General features: G+C 39.9%; 1 long non-coding RNA gene across 1 annotated transcript; it reads left to right on the forward strand.

Annotated features, from left to right (window-relative positions):
* The first annotated feature begins 413 nt into the window (after positions 1-413).
* Positions 414-8,902, forward strand: LOC135314104 (uncharacterized). Its single transcript, XR_010373579.1, has 3 exons — positions 414-1,388; positions 2,667-2,798; positions 5,805-8,902. It is a non-coding gene; the product is annotated as an uncharacterized LOC135314104 (long non-coding RNA).
* Positions 8,903-9,529: the final 627 nt, after the last annotated feature.

Genomic DNA, 9,529 nt, shown 5'->3' on the forward strand with positions numbered 1-9,529 from the left:
TGTATCTTAAATGCAATAACTAATATCAATGTCAAATGCGTGAAATGAAAATACCTTAGGATATGCTTTCACAGTTCTGCTATATCGCTGCTAAATGGAATACGCTATATAACTGTAATAGCAGTCATACTTGTCATATTTCTCCTGATCTCTAAGGAAAAATACCCATGTAGCCATTATGCAGCTTACATCTTTTTCTAGTCAAAGTCGTATTTTTATGGGGGTCTTTATGGTGGTTTTTAAAAGTTTACACTCTGAAAGCAAACTTGTCACAATTTGTATATCATGTAGACTCTACTCCAAGTCACATTCCTGATAATTAGGGACGCGCCACTACTCTGTTGTGCACATCACTGCTCGCCAGCCGCGTAGTAAATAACAAAAGATTGCTTCCGATTTGGGCTGTGTCATGCTCATCTGTATGAAAAAAGGCAAATAAGCAAGTTCTTTTAGGCAGAATTTTTAACAGTGACCCCATTAACCTCACTGGACAGAATTTATCGCTGATGTAACTCAAACAATACCAGTGGAGTGACAGCAAGGATGAATTTGACCCATTTTAGCTACAATTGCACTCATTTCCCTCAACACCCCAGGCAGAGACTTCATATGGTGATGAGCACTTTTCACCATGTTCCAAGTGTGAAATGTTGCTGAACGTAAAGTTTATAAATTAAAATCGGCACTTTTGAGTCTGTAGTTGTCAGAGAACATCCTGCTGAGAAAACGGTATCATTTGTGATTCCAGCACTTGTTTGGCAATCCCCTGCCAAAAGAGACCATAAGTCAGATCCTTTTCTGCTGGAAATGTCTTCTTTTGGGAGGAGAAGACCGAGTCTTCAGGTGCTGTCGCTACAGGCTCTGCAGTGCCATATTCTGGTCCCGAGGAACATCCCTAGCAGAAGACAGGGTGCCAATTTAATCTCAACTTGTCCTTGTCTTGGCTTCTGTTTTGGTCTCAGTGCTAAAATAGTAGCTCCTGCTCTTTTCTTTACCCATTCGTATGCTGTGGTGGTGATATCTGCTCTGTTAGAAGGGGAAGAATTGCCTCGGTGGACAATGTGTTTTAATGGAGTTCTGCAACGGGGGAGGTCCTGATAGGTAGCAAACACCTTGGCTTTATCATTTTCCTTCCACCTTTCAAAAAAGCTGTAGCAGACGTGGGTCAGAATTTGACTCCCACATATTCGGTGATGTAAATTGTTCTCCATATGCTCGCTACGCTTATTTCTAACTTTTTTTTTTTTTCCTTACAGGAAGTCTCCTCTAACACTCTTGAAAGGCTGTTTCTGTGCAGAGAAGTGGAAGCAAACACTTGTAAATTATTTTCTGTGACGGATACAGGCAAAGGACAAGAAGTTGTAGAGTAGCTGTACACACAGGTGCAGGTAGCGTGTTTGGTTTTTTGCCCCATAAGTATGTTTAAAATTTCTAGTCCATTAATTTGTGCTCTATGACTCAGCTAATGAGAATAATGAGAACAACTGTATTTAGAAATGCCTCCTAAACAGCACAAGCAAGTTAAGAACAGAAGCAGATGTGGGAAAGACAAAAAAACATGATGACCTGTAGCTTTAGAAGCCTGTAAAACACAGGGGATTGACTCAATTAGTGGGATATTCAAAATAATGGTGGAGGATAAACAGACATTTCTGTGTCACTAGGCATGAAGGTCAGTGAAATATACTTCCAGAAAAAAATGCTTCATGTTCTGTCCTGCTGGAACTCACTAAAGGATGCTCAGATGACCATTTCTATTGGCTGCTTCTGTTGTGGGGATGGTTTGGAAGGTAGCTGGGAAAGGAGGTCACCAAGAACTAAGTCAGAAGTTATTGAGGACAATAAAATGTTTGAGAGATAACTAAGACCTCTGGATAGCTTTCTTTGTCTTCCTGGAAAGGTACGGTTGGGACATGACAAACCATTCTAGTCAGCTTTGTAATTCAGTGTTACTATGACTTCTTTTTTCTTTTTTGCCCCAACCCTCCAGTCCATGTAAGCCCCCTGCACACCATGACTGTATAGAAGGATGTATGAAGAGGACCCTGTCGAACAACATAATAATATACCCGTAACTTCATGTTTTCAGCTAAGGCTACCTATCTGTGCCTCTCGGAGGAGTATGCTCTATTTGCTGCCCAGGACTATTGTTCTTGTGAGCCTGCTTGATGTTGTTCAATATAACGTTTGTTACATCTGGCGAAAATGTACCCAGTAGACCCAGCTGTTTCTCCTGCTTCCTGGCAGTGGTGTCAGCCTATGGAGTCCTTATACAGAGCATGGAAGCATCTGGAGAAATCACATTTTCATAACGTAGCAGCAATAAGTCATCATTTGTTCCACTTATATCAGACCCACTCTGCAAATCTGATAGGAAGATTTCTCCCTAGGGGTCTCATCTTGCTTCCTTTACTTGTTCACTGAAGACCATGAGAACCACACAAGTGGGGTGAGCAGTGTTTGACCCTTGGTAATTAAGATCACTTACCTTAATATGTTTGCTAGTTTGAACAGAAGAACCAAGCACGATGACTTAGGACGTTTACAGGGTTGGTTTACTTCATGCATGAAATATTGGAAGACACTATGAAACAACCTTTTAACGATGATTCTGCTCTTGAGCCCGTCCCATTTCTGTATTAACAAATGATTTTCTTTTCTCTAAGGTGCTCTTTGGGAAGCAGACACGGCAGGCAGGGAGAGACGAACTGCTAAACTAATACCAGCTTTGGAAAACTTCTGTAAAGAGACCATGATGCACCGCCAGCTTCATTACGCTTGGATCCTACCTAAATGAGGTAAGTTGTATCCAAAACAGTAACCAATCTTTAGTTCCTAAAAAGAAATACAAAGTTCAGGAAAAGCTAATATATATGTCAATCTGAACTTTAAATTCTTGTGGAAAAAAAAAAAACAACTTGGCCTCAGAGCTTCAGAAAATAAATATTTTTGCCACGTGGCAATGGTTGTGAAGAAAATATGTCCCGCTGCTCTGATCTTACATCCTGTCACATTAATGTTTCAGAGCACTCAATATAAATATTAAAACTAATAGCTTCGCTCTTCAGCTATTACTCCATCATTCCCTGAAATCATCATAAAACATTCAAAGCCTTTTAGAACATTTACACACTTGAATCTGATGGTGGGGAAAGGAGACTAACAGAGCACAGCTCGCAAGCTTAAATAACAGTGGAAAGCTGTTTATGGAGTATGCTTTATTTATTCATCATTTCAAGTAAAGTTTCGGTTTTGATGGAGAGGAAAAAAAATCAAAGTATAGCTGTCAAGGGAGAAGGCTGAAGTATTGCTTTTCTATACTGTGGACTTGTGTAAAAAAAAAAGGGGAAAAAAAAGTTAAAAAAAAAAATAGCGGAGTCCATGAGAATCTCAGTCCAAGGTCAATCAATCTTAGGACTGTGGGTACGTAAACAGCTAATGGATTGTAAAGACACATACCAGTGTTATGAATTTTTAACGAGCAACTCTTCAGCACAGACCCCTATAAATCAATGATGACTTATTGGCTGGATCAATTATGCAAACTTTAAAACATTTAATGACAGGTAATGAACAAGTCTCTGGAGTCCACCAGTCAACAGTGTTTTGCAGTTGTAGTTACAACTGCTTAAGTGAAAAGTCTGCAGGAAACCTTTCCTCAGAAATGATTTAAAGCTCAACTCTAAGGTTGTGGTAAAGTGAAAGAGCGTGGTTGCATTTCTCTTCATACATAACCTTAAACAGGTTGGAGAGTGGGCACAGTTGTTAATGTACTCATAGGCATATATTTATTTTTTTTTAACCTATGGTATGTTGTGACCTTGGGAAACCTACTTTCCCAAACTTTATGTTTCAGGTTTCCTGCAAGGTACTGTAGGTATAAATGGTACAGTTTTCAAGGGAAAAACAGTTGTGCTTGTGTTAGTAGCCTAAATAGTTATTTCTTATAATGCTTTATTTTGGAAGTTAAGACAGACGTCAAAAAAACCCCCCAAAACATTAAAGATTAAATGAGGGGAATAATAAACTGTGTTACAGTTAACCAGCACAAAAGGACTGAAAGGTGAGTGTAGGCTGAATAATACAAGAGAAGTCTTATGGAATAACTGGTGTGGCGTTATGGTGGTTTAATTGCTTATTAAAATTATTATCCAATGAAAGATGAAGGACTTTTTGTGGATTTTTGAATTCAATAGTTATTTTAAATTTTAGACATTAACCTTTCTAATGGGCAATTTAACATAATTCTGCAGATTATGGGGAAGTGGTAAATTAAACATGCTATTCAAGAACAGGTGTATAAGCCCCTGATCCAAATGCCACTTAGTTAAGGCTTTACTCAGATTGACTGAGGCCTCCTGGCTGAGTCAGTGAATTGAGTAGGCGCTCTTTATTGCCATTTGCTTTGCTTTCCTAAAGACAACAAATATAAATGAAAGCTTGGAAGAGAGTTTAATCTTTGGTCTGAAGAATCAGAGTTTAAGTGTTTCATAATAGTGGTAGAATTATTTTATATGAAAAAAAAAATTGTGTTATCCTCTGCTGTATTCTTTACAAGGAAACTGCGGTCAGAGAATTTCCCAGTATCCTGTGACAATATATCTGAATCCTACTGGTTTAAACTCACCAGTAAGGTCCTGCCTTGTTCGTGCTTGCTGCCAGCAGCAATTCATGAGAGCTCCTGTGCTACCACAAGTCCAGTACCCCCCACTTGGGCCAAATAGCACCCTGCTCTGAAGGTTGCTGTGGCAATTGCAACTGAGGATTGATGTGGATGGATGGATGGGTGGATGGATGGATGGATGGATGGATGGATGGATGGATGGATGGATGGATGGATGGATGGATGGATGGATGGATGGGTGGGTGGGTGGGTGGGTGGATGGGTGGATGGGTGGATGGGTGGATGGGTGGATACTAGACCCAGCAAGGAGAGCACGTTTGGGGTTTTTTTATGTCATGCTCAAAGTTTGGGATGTGAGACATGGAAGAAAGGGGAGTCACGAGAGATTGTAAATAAACTGAAGAGCCGTCCAGGGATCTGTAGTAGTTAAAAACAACTGCTATTTTTTATTTCTTGATCTGAACACAAATGAGCATTCTTTGCTCATTATTTATTACGGTTTCACTTGTGCTGGTAGATGAAATACAGATGTGCCACTGCAAGAATTGAAAAGTTGTCTCATTTCACCAAGTTCCCCGAGTGCCTCTATATTCTCATATGAAAATATTTTTTGGAACAGTAAGATCAGCACACAATGATAAATAAAGTCTCCTTCTTTCTCCAACCCAAGAGAAAAACGCATAACAACAAAGCTTTGCTAAAATGTTCTTTCGGTACTGATACAGATGAGACTAGCTTTTTAAGCACAGGATCTAATTAGGTGGTGGCAGGAAATATTAATAAAACTCTGGAGACTTCTGCTGAAATGAGACCAAATGTTGGTTACCGCTTCCTTTTTCAAGTGGGAAATGGAGAGATTGCTCCTGGTGGTTAAGGAGCTCAGTAGAACTACTTGGAAATATGTTTGCTATGGGCAACCTTTTATTCTGTCATCTGACATGCTGGCAAAACAGAGCATTTAAACAACAGCAGGATGTCTTGAAATTCCTGCTCTAATTTCTTTAGACTTTTCAGCTTCTTATTGAGACTGACAATACACTGCTGTCGTTATTCTAAGTGTCACAAGTCATATCAATATTTCCAGCAGCTTCAACATCTCCTGTGTGGAAGTTCTCCGTTTTTCTCTGTCAAAACTAGCAGATTTCTCCATTCTCCACTATTCTTCATTTTCTATATTTAGGGTCTCTCACTGGCTGTGAACATCATTTGTGCCTACACTGCAAGTATGATGCCAGCCGACACTAGGAGGAAAAGGTTTAAATGTTACTACCAATGAAACTGATGAATGTAGAGATCTTGGCTGTGTGGATTTTTAGGAGCATGCTCAATGGAGAGAAGTAGGAGTTATGTTGGTAAGTGAGGTGCTTCCTGCTGAAAGGAGTAAATACCCATCCCTACTGCCTTCCTGCTGTGTCCAGGAGAAGGAAGTTACCTTTCTGATGCTATTTTACTTAATTGGTTTCTGCATGTGAAGAAGCAGTGGACACAGCTGGGCTGGTGGGTTTCTGCAAATGAGCTAAGAGTCAACAGTTTGTTTTTTTTTTTAATTTTTTTTTTCACTTGTCAAATCACAGCCACCAGTTTAGAGGAAGAGCTGCAGCAGGTGATGGAAGAAGAAGAAGAAAAAAAAAAGCTAACTTGATGTGTTGATCCTTCTGGTTGCTTTCATTTGACTTTGCCTGATACAACTTCTGAGTTTTTATCAGGTCTTTTTATATTGTTTTCTTCCTGATTGACACTCCCAGGTTATTCTAAAACCTTGGATCAAGTAAGGTAGCTAAGATGTAGTGAGCGGATTCTTTCATGTTGGAAATTCATTGTCAGATTTGCTACATAAAACATCCCCTCATTTCACAGAAGAAATAACACCATCTCTTTCAACATCTTGTTTTAGGCTTCTCAGTGTATTTCCTAAAAGACTGATGGACAAGATAATTTGACTGACACGAACCCAGTTTCTCCTGACAACCCACGCACAAGCAAAATCTGACAGCTGCCTTCCAAACATCTCTGTGCCTCTGAAGTTCCAGTAAATGCTTCTTCTGGGCCCCTCTCTCCTGTGTGTTGCGCCAATGGTGGCCAAAATCCACAGAGCAGGCGTGCCCTGTCTGAAAGTGTTTTATCTTGCGTAATATAGCGATGACTGAGTTATTGCAAGTGAGGTGCACAGAAAAGTCTGTGGGTGACACATCTGTAAGTGTTGTATGCTGGTAATCGCAGAGATGTTTTCCCTCGGACTGTGTGGTAAAATAACCAGAATGCCTTAGTTTTATGTTTCTGTAGCACTTTTGAGATTCTCTGTCTCCACTATGGGCTAGTAAGCCAAATACTGATGATGTGGGACAAGGGAATCCACAGGATTCAGTATCATTATGAGGAAAAAACTAGTTCCCATGACAAAACAGCAAGTGACAGCTACCTGTTGGCTGCTTAGGCAGTACCAAGCTTGTGTGTCTGTATTTCCGTTATTTACTCTTTTTTTTTTGGTCTTGCCAAAGTAGCCAAAGTCATGGGAAGTTTTCTAGAACTTAGGGTAAATAGGGACAGATAAAGTTGCATAATATTGGGTTTATGGTCAAAACATAAACCAAATTTCCAGCCCAATTGCTGGTTGGAGAAACTGAAGTTTAGTTTTTAAGTTTAAAAATATTAATGATTTTTTACTTGTATTTTTTATTATATCTGCACCTTGTTCCCATTTCAGCTGAGATGAGGAAGAGAAAGTAGTTTTAAAAAAAAACCAAACCAAACCAAACATGTGGGGGAGCCCTCTCTGGCAATTTTTTTTGCCCAGCTTAATCAAATAATTGGAAGTCTTATGAAAGAAAGATGGAAAGCAAATGTTCTTGAGTGATTTGCAGTTTGATTTTCAAAACAGCAAGCTATGGATAAGTCTATTTTGCTTGCAGTCAGTTGTTTATCTGAACTGAAGTGGAATGCTATGCCAATATAAAGATATTTATTTGCATATGCTTTTTTTTTTTTTAAAGTTTTCTCTGGGAGTTCATTTTTGAAGTTATTGACTTCCTAGCAAATCACGTTCTTTTGTTGCACTAAGCTAGGAAACAATCAAGTCTCCAGTGCTGAATTTGGCTATGTGTTTATTTTGCCTTTTTGAAAGCACATTTTTGTACATTTTTATCTACTTCAAAAGTAGGTACATTAAAGAAAGGGTCAGGAGATGATGACTGTAGTTCACAAAAGAAACAGTCATGTGGAGTTGCAAGAATTTATTGAGGTCAATGCTGACAAGAAACTGATAGACTAAGTTGAACAGTCTACTGATCTTCAGTGTATTTTTTCCAGTGCTCTAATGAAATTACTGTCACCATTTTCTGAATGTTATATGTGCTGTCTATCTTTCTGTGTGTGCTCTCTATCATTATTTTCATCAGAACACCGTTAATATTACTTCTTCCCTCATCTGGCAGGTTTCACTGTACCTAACTAAGCAATTCATCAGGTTTCTTTGCCTTTGACACAACCTTTTGCTGATGGACACGTATCTCCTGATCACACTGTATATTGCCAAAGTAAAAAATGATGAAACCAAGCTGAAAGAGGATGAAACCGCAGTAACAGAAGTTCGTTTCCCTAACTTTTCCCCCTAAGACTGCATATTTTTTTGGGTGGAGGTTATAATTAAATGACTTTAACATAGAAAGTTTCTAGTACACAAGGCTTGCATTAGAAAACTCAGGTGTTTTGGTATCACCTTGCTAAGAGGTGCACCTTAGTTCGTTTGCAGCAGCCTTAGCTTTGTAGACAACTTCTCTCCCACTCCCTCCACAGTGCTGACAGCTGCAAGTCTCATTTTTAGATATTATGAAGTTTCTGCACTTCTTCTCCAGCCCATATCAGTCTTTCTCTCATTTCTTCTCTGTGTTGGAATCGGCTCTGGTGTGTCTGTGAGCTAACTACTTGCATGCGGGCTTACATTGCTTTTCTCTCAACTAACCCAGTGCAGCTTTACCACTTGGGGGAACTGATGCTTCAGAACTAGCAGTTTTTTAGCCAGCTCAGGGACATGTATTGAAGAAAAGCTTGTCTGTGAACTCCCTAGAGCATTACAAGGGTTCATAGGCTTTCAGTCCTATAGTCAGGCAGTGATCTGCAATGTTGCTTTGCCATTAGCTGCATATGCACAGATGTGTTGGCCGTCGCAAGAGATGACCCTCATTTTCAACGCCTACTTCCTAAACACTATCAATCATTAAAAGACTACGTGTCTCCTTGATTTTAATAATGGGCAAAGCACATTACTAGGATTTCACCATCTCATTCGGTTGGGACTGGGCTTGCTCATTGTTGCCATGCTGGGTTTCAGGCCTAGCGTGTTCCTGGATGTCTGCGTACAAAATCCTGCAGTTCTGAACCTGAGTTTAGGAGTTCAGTGGCACTCGTGAGGTTCCATTGTAGGGGCGGTCCTGGAGCACAAGGTGTTTATGATCCTAGTGCTGTTCTTGTTCTCCTTCAAGCCACCACCATTTTAGCCAATATAAATCTCTGGGAGTTTGGCCTGTGCACCTGAGTAGACCACCCTTGGTATCCCCATTCCCCAGCATGCTGTGTTCATCACTGCATCCCATCTACAGCCCTTTGGGAGGTGACTATGTGGTATAAGGTATATGAGATGAAAAATGTGTTATGCTTACTGTCACTCAGAGTGGTGGTGCTATAACTGTTAGCTCTTCTGATGTGGAGCAGGGTAAATATCAAAATCACCCAGCACTAGCAGCCATGTATTTAAATTAATGGTGCTCCTGTGTTTTGGCTGGAATTTTATAGTTGCATAAATGTGAGTGTACTGCATGGCTCTTGACTCACATAAGGACAGCCTAGTCCTAGCTTGGGAGAGGATTAAAAGGGAAGAATAATGTCATCGAAAAGGCAGGGCTGGAAAAA

The sequence above is a fragment of the Phalacrocorax carbo genome, chromosome 6, assembly GCF_963921805.1.
Source record: "Phalacrocorax carbo chromosome 6, bPhaCar2.1, whole genome shotgun sequence".
Taxonomy (NCBI): Eukaryota; Metazoa; Chordata; class Aves; order Suliformes; family Phalacrocoracidae; genus Phalacrocorax; species Phalacrocorax carbo.